The 12947-nt window shown below is 40.8% G+C and overlaps 1 pseudogene; it reads right to left on the bottom strand.

Moving 5' to 3' along the window:
• Nucleotides 1-4229: 4229 nt before the first annotated feature.
• The window catches only part of LOC101442694 (zinc finger protein basonuclin-2 pseudogene), a 32388-nt pseudogene continuing 23670 nt past the window's right edge, over nucleotides 4230-12947 (bottom strand).

Here is a 12947-nt window from a genome sequence, read left to right on the forward strand (position 1 = left end):
GTGGGGCTGCACACATTGGAGAGATGATGCAACAAAAAAAAGATGCAGATTCCCAGTGCTGCTGACAAGAATAGAAGCGAACACAGAAGAACACACAATGAATGGACACAGAAAGCAGACAGCTGCAGGGGGGGGGGGCGGTGAAAAGGGGAGAGAAATAAATTTTAAAAAATCTTTAAAAGAAAAAAGATGTAGTCATAAGTAATCTAATAACCAGGAGTGACCTTTCATCATCTTTGCCATATTCTATTGGTTCAGAGCAAGTCACAGGTCCATCTTCACTCAAGGGAAGGGGATTACACAAAGGCATGAATACCAGGAAATGGGGATCATTGGGGGGGTCACCTTAGGGTCTGTCAGCTATAAATGGGTAGACGCCTAGAATGCTGCTAAAAATCCTACAGTGCACAGGACATCTCTTTCCCAGCAACAAAAACGATCCCAGCCAAAATGTCGATCGTGCCAAGGTTGAGAAACTCTGCCCTAGATCTGCTAAATCAAAATCTCTGGGAAAGGGGCTTAGAAAAATATTTAAAGGACATAGATTGCTTTAAATTTTATTTTGGAGAGGGGATACAACACTTCTACTCCATTGAAAAGAAAATCAAAGACACAGCATTTTTACAATCCAGAAGTCTTTGAATTTTTTTAGACTACTTATGCCTTGAATTCACAGGGAATAGGTTCTAGCAGTTCAGGTTCCTTTCCATTGGTTCTCACAAAGTATGCTTCTCTGAGTGAAGCAAGCTGGTGCTTCAGTTGAACCCAGGTGCCTTTCTCTTTGGCTTCCTTCTTTTACTGGCCATTTTCCTTCATGTGTTTCAGTAAGCTATCTCAGCTCTTAGAGTGCTTAATATGCTTAATTTGTACATTAGTTCTCTTGTTGACAATCTTGCCCTTGTTTATTTTCAATGCCAACAGCATGCTAGGTAACACTGTAGACTCCTCCAGTTTTGTCAGAGTAATATTTGTAGAGCAGTCCATTCTGAACAGTGCCCATTCCCTTCCTGTCTATAATATTGCCTTTCTTGTAGATTTGCATGTATGTGGCCAGAGGAACAATTCCATGTTTTCTAAAAGGCCTAAAAGACATTCAGCAGGTGCCTCTCCTCTTTCCCTTTGTGTTCATCACTTTGGTGAATTACTGCAAGATGGTGGTTCCAGCCTAAAGGAAAGGAGTAGAACTCTACATTTTGATGAGCATCCCAACCACTCTTACATTAAAGTTTGAGCACTGCTGCAGACATGAAAGCTCTTCCTAGGCAGATGAACATGTTCCACTTCTTTCCAGATATTAGTCACCTCTCTTTTTCCTCTTTCTCTACTTAATCATTAATAAATTATATTTATAGCCTTGCTAATTACAATGAGTCAATCTAATTCAGTTTCACTACTTAACAATAAAGATAATTTGCAAATCTTAGTTTAACATTAATTTTAAATTGGAAACTTTTGTTTACATTTTAAAACTTCTGTGCAACATTGCATTACTTTTTATTAATTGCCTACATTTTCTGGTTGTCCTTTGCCTAAAGAAAACTGTTGCCAATTTATGGTTTGGCAAAGTAAGGCTTTGCCTCCTCCAATCTACCAGTTTGTCCTGTACTTTGAATGACTGACTTGTCTGCTGTCAGTGCAGCTTTCAGTTTCTTTCTCCTCTTTTCTTTAGGCATTTGAAAACTAAGAAATTGGTGGTGTCAAAAAAAAGAAAGGCACAAGAAACAGCAAAATCTTCAAACTTCCATACTCACTTCTATTAAAATAGGTCATTAAAAATTATGTATTGCAGTGCATAACCAATTGAGGACACTATGCCTCTCTACAAAACTGTTTTCTTAATAAGGATTCCCTTTAAAGAGAACCTTTTATTTTTCTGGTGAGTCTACCATAGAGACTTTTCATCAAAACTAGGCAAACTGTTCAGATGTTATTCTTTTTATATCTAGGGATTATAAAATTCTACAAATTCATGCCTCAGAATACTTTTGTCCTGATGTTTTCTTTCTGGCTTTCACATTATCTAAGCAGACTATTTTACTAGAGACCTTTTACTAGTTTTCTAAAATCAAGACTGCTAAAGTTTTTTGAGAACAACTCTAGCCTCCTCCTCCAACCATCAGAATCTCCTAATAATTTCTTTCCCTTTAAACAGTTTTTTAACAATGAAAACTTCTCATATTATCCAAATATTCTCCCTGTGACATTGTATGACCTTCAAACCTGCTACCTCTTTGGACTTTTGTGACTACAAATGTTTTATTCAGCTCCTGAATTCTGATTTGCAATAGATGCTTTCTTAAAGTCTTCACTTGAAAATAAATAAATAAGTGTTTAATCAAATTGATCGCTAAAAAAAAACCTGATTGCTAACCAAAGTGTGGAATAAATAGCCTTTACACTAAGCTAATTAGTTTTAAATGTAAACACTAAAAAAGAACAAAATTTTAATAATTTAGTAATTTTAAACAAAATTATATAACATAAAGCACAATCTCTAAAGTACAGTCCAGAAAGAATTCTCTTCTTGTGTTCACATCCAACACTTGATACCTGGTGGAAGAACGTTATGTGATACTGTTGGACTACCCGGTCAACTGTTGCTAGCGTAAACTGATCACATATCTTATAAAAAGTTGGGACTGTTCCAAAGAAGAAACATAAAGTACGGAGCAGTGGATTTTATACATCAGTTCTCCTTCTTCCATATTATTTCCTATGGTCGGAAGAAGACCAGACTGAAGTACAATGAGCAAATGATGAAATTTTACAGGATTCCAGTGAGCTGGGCTTTCTAAACTACTAAAGACAGAAAGTCATGAAGCTGTTACCCTTGAGAATAATCTCTCCCAGTCATACTTCTCCAAAATTGAGACCCTTGGGGACAGAATTAGCAAGTGAAACTTTGTTTTCCAATCATCCCTTTTCTAGTATCCTACTAGAGAGGAAAATGTGAAAGAAAAATTATGGTTGTAACATATCCGATTAGTAAACCTTGTGGGTTGTCATACATGAGCACACTTCTCTCTCTTCAACACTTCTTGGGAAGCAGACTTGGCCCAATGGATAGGGCATCCGCCTACCACATGGTTGGTCCGCGGTTCAAACCCCGGGCCTCCTTGACCCATGGAAAGCTGGTCCATGAGCAGTGCTGATGCACACAAGGAGTGCCCTGCCACACAGAGGTGTCCTCCGCATAGGGGAGCCCCCCTTGCAAGGAGTGTGCCCTGTAAGGAGAGCCGCCCAGCACAAAAGAAGGTGCAACCTGACCAAGAATGGCGCCGCACACACGGAAAGCTGACACAACAAGATGACGTAACAAAAAGAAACACAGATTCCCAGTCCACTGATAAGGATAGAAGCGGTCACAGAAGAACACACAGCAAATGGACACAGAGAGCAGACAACTGGGGGGGGGGGGGGGGCAGAATAAATAAATAAATCTTTTTTTAAAAAAACCACTTCTCTCTTCTCAATACTTTGGCCATTCTCCAAGACCCAGTTAACACCTTGCCCACTTCCAAGAAATAGGCTGGTATGATGGAAAGAGCACTGGACTTAGAGGCATAGGTCCAGTCCTGTTTATAGTTGACTAGCTAAGAAAAGTCTCCTATCCTCCTGGTGTCTCTTTTCTAATCTTTAAAATGGGAATATAATACTTAACCTCACAGAAGTGTATACTCGGCACATAGTGAATAATAAGTAAATATTCATTTTTGCGTATTTATTTTAAGGTCTCCCCCAGTTACTCTGGCACATATAACTTCTCACCATTCTTTCTGAACCCGGCACATAACTTATAACATTCATTTGACACTCAATCAACCACAAGGTACTTTTATATTTGTCAATTTAAGATTCAAGTAATTTGAATCTTCTTTGATTCAAGAAGGAGGGACTCTCTCTCTCTCCTTTCCTTTTTATTTTTTACAGGCAACAGTTATGAGTACAACTTGTCTCTTTGGAGTTGACCAAGAATTATTCTGTCAAAATTGGGCAGCGTTTCAGGCTTATGTGTGTGTGTATATGTGTGTCTCGAGGGGTGCTCTGTTTTCACCCCCAAATTAAAGATCCCACCCCTTTTCCAAAACAACAAATGAAAACAAAAAATTTAGAAGACCTAGTGTTTATCTTTTTTTATCTACAGAAAACAAAATATGTGTGTGTGTACACACGGAAACATACATGTGTATGCACACAAAAGTACACAAACACACACTGACTATGGCAGTTCAAATATGTAGGCTTTTTGGTGAGAGCTGGCATTTATAGTGTCCATTCTGAGACTTATACACTGAAGTAAAGGGAATGTTTCTGTGGAGATTAGGGTTCTGACTGTGCCAATTTTGGCTTTGAATGGAGGAAAACATCATATTGCAACCTGAGACTTTGCATTTGTGCATTTCTTGCAAATGCACAGCTTTGCAGTGCACTCTCAGGGTACCATTGTTGCTATACATTTTGTGGCAAATGTTGCACATGATCCCCCCATTGCTCCTGGACAAGCTGTTGAACATAAAAGACCCAGAAACTTCAGCCCCTAGACTGCAGGGATGGGCAAGGGCCTCGACCTTGTGTGCTGATTTCCCACTGTCATTCGCCCTGTCAATTTCATCTAGAAGAATCCCCTCATCACTGCTTGCATCAGAGTCTCTTGAGGAATGGATACTGCTACTGGACTAAAGGCTGGAGGTGGTGCTCAGGTCAAGGACCATGTCCCTCCTGTATCCATTCAGGTGGAGTCTTCAGTCCCTGCTGGAGAGGAGGCTTCTTCCCTGACATCTAGCTCCAGGGGGTTCTGGGCACCATTGATCTTTGCCAAAAATTCATCCTGGGGGTCGAGCTAAGGGAGGGCTGTGATGAGTCCAGGCCCATGTCATCTAGTTCTTTGGTCAACAGTTTACAATGCAGATTTACATTGCCATTGTGTCTCTCTCTTCTTTGGCGAGAAGGGAAGGCAGCGTTGCAGCCAGTTACCGTGCAGACATGCATCTCTTTTAAGTGAATATTCCTGTAGTGAAACTTTACATTGCAGGAGTTTTTGAAATTCATCTTGCACACATCACAGATTTTGGGGTCTGGGCTAGACACAGGTCACCTTCTCGGGAGAAGTTTGTGAGGACTGCCATAATTTGAAAATGATGCAAAACTTTCATTCAGGGCAGCCAGGCTGGCCTCCCCGACCTGGCTCAAGTAAAACATGTCATAGAAAGGGTTTGTAAATTCTTCCTTCTCACTAACTTAGTATTCCTTGATGGACATCCTGATGAGAAAGCTTGCAGTAGTTCTCATCTAGTCTCTCACTGTTCATCAGGACTTTTTCACTCACTTCACTGTGAATGAGTTCATTCTTTTCCATTGATTCCTAGCCTAATTTGGGCTGTGAAGACTCAGACTCATTCTCATAGCCCTGCTCAGGCTCTTGGTCCTCAGAGGTCAGTCTGTTGGCCCTTCTAATTCCAGTCCTTGAAATTCACCTGGTCCCGTTGTGCTTAGAAAAGTCCTTCCCTGGCATTCCTGGACTCATTTCCTCTTGAGAATGGCACTGATTATCATGGCACATGTCATTGATCACAGCTCCACCATCATTGGGGTCATCATTTTCGTCATCAAATTCATCAGCAGTATCAGTGATTTCCTTCTTAAACTTGAGAGGTATGCTTGACTTCCTGGGCTTCCTGGGTGCCAGGTTAGCACTGGGCAAATGAGTGGCCATCATCACTGCTGACTCAGAGGGTGGGGATAGGGGTGCTGCTCTATGGTTCCACTGGCTGGAGTGATGGGACTGATCGGGAGGGAGGTTGGAGGACTCGCCATTTCCCCTGGAGTGAGTGTACTATAAAAAATGGAAGAACTGGTTGGATTGTCTGTAGTCTGGCTAAGGAGAGGATTCTGTAAGACAGCATCCAGTGGGGAAAGGTCAATCCCATTAGGGGCCAACCAGGGCTTGTAAGTTTAAGATTTGATTTTAGACTTGTTATAATGGGGGTGGCAGCTATTGATATGGCCCAAATTAAATCTTTGTCTCAGTTATTCCTTAGCATAGGCATGTGAAGGTGAGGGTTGGGGTTTGCAATGTGGAGATTACAGCTTTGGAGGGAACTAAAGACCATGTTGCAAACTTTAATGATGCATCAATATCTGATCGTCAGGTGAACAGCATTATAATGAATTTTGAGAGTACCTTTGTCATAGAATGTCTTTCTACATGCATTACAGAACACTCTTCTTTTCCTAGAGGCTGACCCCATCCTTCTCCTCTGGAGAATCTGAAATGAGCTTTTTGGATGTTCAATTTTGGTTATATCACTCACTGAGTCAGAATTCTGAATAGGGGACAATTTGATCCAACAAATTCCAAGAGGGAACTGTCAGGAAATTTGGAAAATAAGAAGTCCCCACCTTCTTGAATCAAAGAAGATTCAAATCACTTGAATCTTACACCTACAAATAGAAATGTATCCTGTGGTTGGTTAAGTGTCAAATGAATGTTACATAGCAGCAGACTTTTGAGTGGCCCCTTGTTTCTCTGCCCTCAGACATTTAAAAGTGTTGCATGAATAAATGTAATCACACATGTCTCTTGTGCCTGTTTATGTCAAACTGATTCTACTAAGTAGTGAAGATAAGTGGTGGAGGAAGTTAGAATGATAAAAGACAGGAAAATAAGAAAGACGGTTGCTTTTGAGGCACAACAAACACCAGAGGAATAAAGGGGCCTCAAAAGACTTGGGAAAGGGACATCTGATCTCCTTCACTTATTTCATTTCTCTTCCTCAAAAAGGTGTCAAACATGCTGATTCTCAACTCTCTCCTCCCTTCACCTAATTCATTGGGGTTCAGATTCAAGCAATGTTCTATTCCAGAGTGGTAGGACTCTGAAAACCTATACTGTTCTGGGAATGGGGTAGGTAACCTCTGCCAATTTGTGTTTAGCTCTTTGGGGATAAGACGATGGTTCATTTTGTGTGTAACTATGGTATTTAGCCTCCCTTTTTTGCACGTAATTTTTGTCTTCAAAAAACAGACTAATTGGATTTTTGGAAGAGATTTTCTTTGAGTCATTTGAATAGGACATTTGGGAAGAATCTTCTCCACTCTGCAAAATACTAGCATTTTCTTTGCTATTAAGGGGTCCTGTCAATTTTTAAAATTCTTTCCTCACTAACTTAGTATCATGTCTTAAGTGACATAAGGAATCATTAAAACTTTTATTATTTTTACTTTATGTGGAGGGAATTTAAAGACAGCTAATTTGCATGTTAAATATAAATGAAAGAGAAAAACCCTTTAGTTACACGCACTTTTAAAGGTACCAGATTGCCTACTGAGAAATTAGCTTCAATGATTGACTACCCTGTCAATTTCTGGGTATCTCTTAGTGGAGCACCAATTGTTGTTGATCTCTAAGTTTATGAAATGTGATAAACTCTCACCTAAAGGGATAGTGATGTAGGCATGCGATATGACTAGCCTGAACTTCTTTGAGGATCTACATCAGGCAAACTAGTAAAATATAAACTAAGAAAAAAATCCTCAAAGACACCAAAAAATGACAGTAATTTCTTTATCATGTTATATTTTTTAAAATGACATAAAGAACAGAATTCAAGTTATTAAAAGGCTAGAGCCCTATAACAAGTTGGGAAGCTTTTTATAATGTGTGTATACCAACAGTACAGTCCACAGTTTCCTATATTTATTCCAATCAAATAGATGTAGGAAAAGTGTAACTTTGTAGCAATTGCCCAGACTTTACATAAAAGTATTTTTTGCTATAAGAAAACTAGTCCTATTTTTTTCTCTGCATTTCTCAGAGAAATGAACTATGTCCTGAATCATGGTGGGGACCAAGATCCCTCTGTGTGTGAGTCTACACTGTGAAGCAAGATCTGGCCCTGGCAAATTTCTCCAATCTCAACTCTCATCCCCTGTGCTTCTCTTTAGGCACAATGAATCCCTTCTGTTCCTTAATACACCATGCACTTGGAACATACTGTTTGTACAGCCCAAAGCACCCTTCACCTGGCTATTTCCTGCTACCTTCCAGTGCAGAATTCACTTCCTCCAGGCAGCCTTCCCTGACCCACCAAAGCTGGGCCAGCTACCTCTCCTCTGAATCGAAGTAATACCCTGGGACCTCTCCCTTCTTTGCAGCATTTATCACACAATGATGAAATTTCCTGTTCCCTTGCCTTTGTCCCCTTCTGTATGCTCTTCTGTGGTGGGTCAAGTCCTATTGTGTACATCTTTGTCTTTCCAGTGTCTAGCCTGAGCCAGACATTAGAGATCTTTCACACACATCTCACAGTGAATGAAGTAAGGACTGACATGTACACCATGATTATTGCCTTGTGCTTTGAAGACACAAAATAGAGAAAGTAGAGAAAGTTACTTTTTCCTGAATATTTGTAGTGTGATTATCCGTATATTTTAATTTTCAAACACTGATTATTGTAGTATATGATGCTCACAAAGTCATCAAGAAAGTATGACTAGATACTTAATCATTTCTCAGAAAAATGTACCAGTGGGGCCATTGCAAGCCTTTAATGTGAACTTATTTACATACCATGTGGTGGCCCTCATGTCATTATTAATCACCAAACAGCAAAACATGCACATGAATTTTTAACAGAGTCATTCCATTTTTCCAGAAGATAATGTATCTACCATTTTCATATCAGTCATTATCAGTACTGCTATAGTCAGTATTCTTATGTTGTGCATATGTAAAGCCTCTCCCGCTCTTTGCAGAGCCTAGTCTGGTTTTTCCATAACGTCATAAGGTTCTTGTGAATTGTATTGTATTCATCTTTTTTTCTCTATATTAGAGAAGTTACAGGTTTACAGGACAGTCATGCACAAAATACAGGATTCCCATATACCATTGTATTATTAACAGCTTTCATTGGTGTGGAACATTTGTTACAATTGATGACAGCACATTTTTATAATTGTATTATTAACAATATTCGTCTTTTAACAACTGTGATGCCAAGTGTGATACCTGGCAGATAGCAGGCACTCCAGGAACCACAAGGGAATTGTGGAACGATTCTAGGTGTTATAGGGACAAATAGGTGCTTCTCAGGTTATCTCATTCATGCTTCACAATATCCACAGGAGGTATTTATTATCATTATTATCTTATGGATAAAGAAATGGGGACTCAGAGATATTAGAAAACTTGCCCTAAGTGGTGCTATTTGAAGTCAGAGCCAGGAATTCAATCCAAGAAAGTCTGATCACTGTTTACCTTTCAGAATGTGTTTACTGAATTGATTTATTGATAATTTTCCACTGGAGACGAATAAATCAGCATGATACAGCTAATTCACCTGGAGGCAAAGGGGATTTTGAAAAGTTACTTAACTGAACATTTGTCTTTGAAACTATGGGATTTGCTCTTAAGGACTCACAGAGGCACAGCAGAACTAGTTCAAAGAGCTATAAACACATCGACTTGGCATGTGAGAATAAGAAATGGAGTTCCTCTTCTTAAAAAACAGCATCATCCCATCTCCATGAGTAGATGTCTAACAGAGACAAGGTCAGGCAGAAATAGCTAGTTGGCTCTGTCTTCCATCCATTCTTCTTTTCCTCTTTAGAAACACAATGCTAAAGACCACAGTTCCTAGTCTCCCTTGCAACTAGTTTTGGTAAACTGAGTGTTGCATGAGTTCTTCATAGAAGTATCCTTCAAAGGGAAGAGGGGTGCCCTTCTGCCTTCCTCTTTCCTGCTGGCTGGAATGCAGATGTCACGGCTTGGAGTCCAGTAGCCATAACGGACCATGAGGCCACAGGTCAAGAGCAGCACCTTAGGAAGAGTCTAGCCCCAATGACCTTGCCCTGCCATACTAGCCCTGGACTGCCCAACTCTAAAGTTCCTCTGTTTAAAAGGGAAGCAGGGAGCAGATGTGGCTCAAGCATTTGGATGCCCACCTCCCACATGGGAGGTCCTAGATTTGGTTCCTGGTGCCTCCTAAAGAAGAGGAGCAGATGCTGTAACCAGCAGACATTGCAACCAGTAGATTATGCAGCCAGCAGGGAGCAGATGTGACTCAGGTGGTTGGGCACTCACCTGTCACGTGTGATGTCCTGTGTTAAATTTCCGGTGCCTCCTAGAGAAGGCAAGCAGACAGATGAGGGAGCAATCTCAGGGCAGAGCAGCGGGTGGGGAGGATCAAAAACAAAACAAGAAAAAAGGGAAGCAAACATTCACCTTGTTTAAGCCAAATATGGAAATGGAAATAGCCTATTTCGTGATTTCCATCCATCATTTTTAAAAGTGTCCCTTCTTTGTATTATTCTGTCTGTTCAGTTTATTTCATGTTACAATACTGCAGCTGTTTTTATTTTATGGGGCCTACCCTGTGCATTTGAATCAAAGAAGCAACAAATGTATTTTCAATGCTATAGGCTGTTTGGTTATTGATCCATGAACTAATGAGTTCATGGTAAGTCATTTGCAAGGGACTCTAATTGAAGTTCAGAGAGTCATGTGTAAAATCTACAAGCAATTTCAAGTTTTGAATTATATAATTTAGAAGGTTGGGCCCTACCTTGGCTCTGTTTTATCTGAAATTGATTTGATGCCCTCTCATTTTAGCCTGATTTGCATTTTAGCAAATGTTTAATCTTGCATCTAATCCAAAGTTTTCCCTGCGCTCACCCCTCCAGATGAGGTGTGGCCCAAGGCTGAGAGGCCCTCAGTGGGATGGGGGGTACCATCTTTTCATTTATCGACTATTCATTGCCCCACTGTGTATAGAAAGGCAACCTCTTTCTAATCTCTTCTCTGTATTCCAGCCACTTTCCTTTTGCTCACTTCTCTCCAGTCCCAACGGCCTCCTTTTGGTTCTAGAACAAAATAAACATTCTCCCTCCAAGGTCCTTTGGACTTACTGGGGGGTTTTTTGTTTGTTTTTTGTTTTTCTGCTTAAAACAGTCTTCCCCAACTATCTGCCTCACTTTTAGGCTCTGCTCAAAGGCCTTCCCTCCTCAGCCATCTCTTGTGGCATATACCCTTCATTCTAGCTTCCTTACTCTGTTTTATCTTTCTTTTCTTTCTTGTTTTTCTTTTTCGTTATCTTTCTTATTTTGTTTATTTACTTATTGTCTGTCTCCTCCCACTAGCATGAAAGTCCATGGGAGCAAGTCCTTGTCTGGTCCCTACAATCTAGAACAGTAGTGTCTGTCATACAGTGGACACACAATAAGTGTTTGTTAAATAAGTGACTGACTTAGAGGAGAAGGGGCAAAGTCTCCTGTGACTGGAGCACTTGTACATTAGTAACCAGTAAATGCTGTGAGAAGGACTGTGTGGTTCTTTTGTGGGGTGCAGTTGTGGGTTCCTCAAAGGCTCCAGGGAACCTTCTGTTCTGCACAATTTCTTATAGTGCATGCACTCTTCACCTGACCTCTTGTTACTGTCCCCCCCACCCCCACCCCCGGCTCATTCCTTAACTTCTTTGGTTCCCTCACCAAGACAGATCAAATCTGCTTATTCCTGGAGCACTCATCTTGGCCACACCAAAACCTGGAGGTTTGCCCCTCATCTCTGCTCTCACCTCTGATATCTCCAGCCCTCCTGGAAGACTCCAACTCACCTCTAGATTTCTCCAGGTAAAAGCAGGTCTCTGCACTCCAGGGTGCATATGTCATCTCCCTCCTCAGTATACTCTCTCACTATATTCTACTTCAATGAGGCACTTACAGGATTCTGCTGGGTAATGGGCCTCTGCTGGAAAGTAACGTAAAGTGCCCCTTCTGTGGACACCTCCCATCATTAGGAGGGAGGTTGGGAAGTAGCACACACTTCTTATTTCATGGAGAGGGGAAGGAATAAGTCAAAACACTCTCTACTATTCCCTTGAATTCCTTTTCTTGTTGACTATCTCCAATCACCTTTCACATTTTAGTCATTTCACATAGAGACCGGAGGTGAGGGCTTCATAGTTACTGGATGGATCTGTTTTGTCTTACTAAATCTGGCATGAATGTGTTGAGGGCCTCTCTCTTTTTTTAATTAAATTTAATTTTTAAATTATTTTATTTTATTTTATTTCTCTTCCCCTTCCACCCCCCACACCCCACCCCCAGTTGTCTGCTCTCTTTGTGTCCATTCTCTGTGTGTTCTTCTGTGTCCACTTGCATTCTTGGCAGCACCGGGAATCTGTGTCTCTTTTTGTTGCATCATCTTGCTGTGTCAGCTCTTCGTGTGCGTGGTGCCACTCCTGGGCAGGCTGTGCTTTTCTTTTTTTCACGCAGGGCAGCTCTCCTTGCAGGGTGTATTCCTTGTGTGGGGGGCTCCCCTATGCGGGGGACACCCCTGCATGGTGTGGCACTCCTTGCGCATGGCAGCACTGTGTGTGGGCCAGCTCACCATGCAGTCAGGAGGCCCTGGGTTTGAACCCTGGACCCTGCATATGGTAGCCACTCACTCTTATCAGTTGAGTCTCATCCACTTCCCAAGAGCCTCTTTTTAGATATAGGGATAATTGTCTCAGCTCTGAGATTTCAGCTAAAATTTAGAGACAATGAGTAAAACTTAATTCAACATGTTAAATAAAATCTTTTCTGCAGAGTGGGCGTAGCTCAATGGCTGAACACCTGCTTTACACATACAATGTCCAGGATTCAATCCACAGTACTGCCTTAAAAAAAGAGGGGGGGAAAGAATAAATAATGGCGACATAGTTCAAAAAAAATCTTCCCACAATCTAATGTGCTTTAATTGTCAAAAGGAGAACCCTTGAATATGAGGAAGCCACTATGATAAGTGCAGGTAGCTCTATGAATTCGAGATGTCTGATTATTAGGAAATAGGAACCTAGTTATTTGCACATCTCAAAAGCAAATAAAGTTGGTTCTACAATTAATGTGGTGGAAGTCTAATGATTTGGACTGTCTAGTAGTCACCCCTCTTTCTTGAATTAGTACCCTTT

The sequence above is a fragment of the Dasypus novemcinctus genome, chromosome 13 (genome assembly GCF_030445035.2).
Source record: "Dasypus novemcinctus isolate mDasNov1 chromosome 13, mDasNov1.1.hap2, whole genome shotgun sequence".
Classification (NCBI taxonomy): domain Eukaryota; kingdom Metazoa; phylum Chordata; class Mammalia; order Cingulata; family Dasypodidae; genus Dasypus; species Dasypus novemcinctus.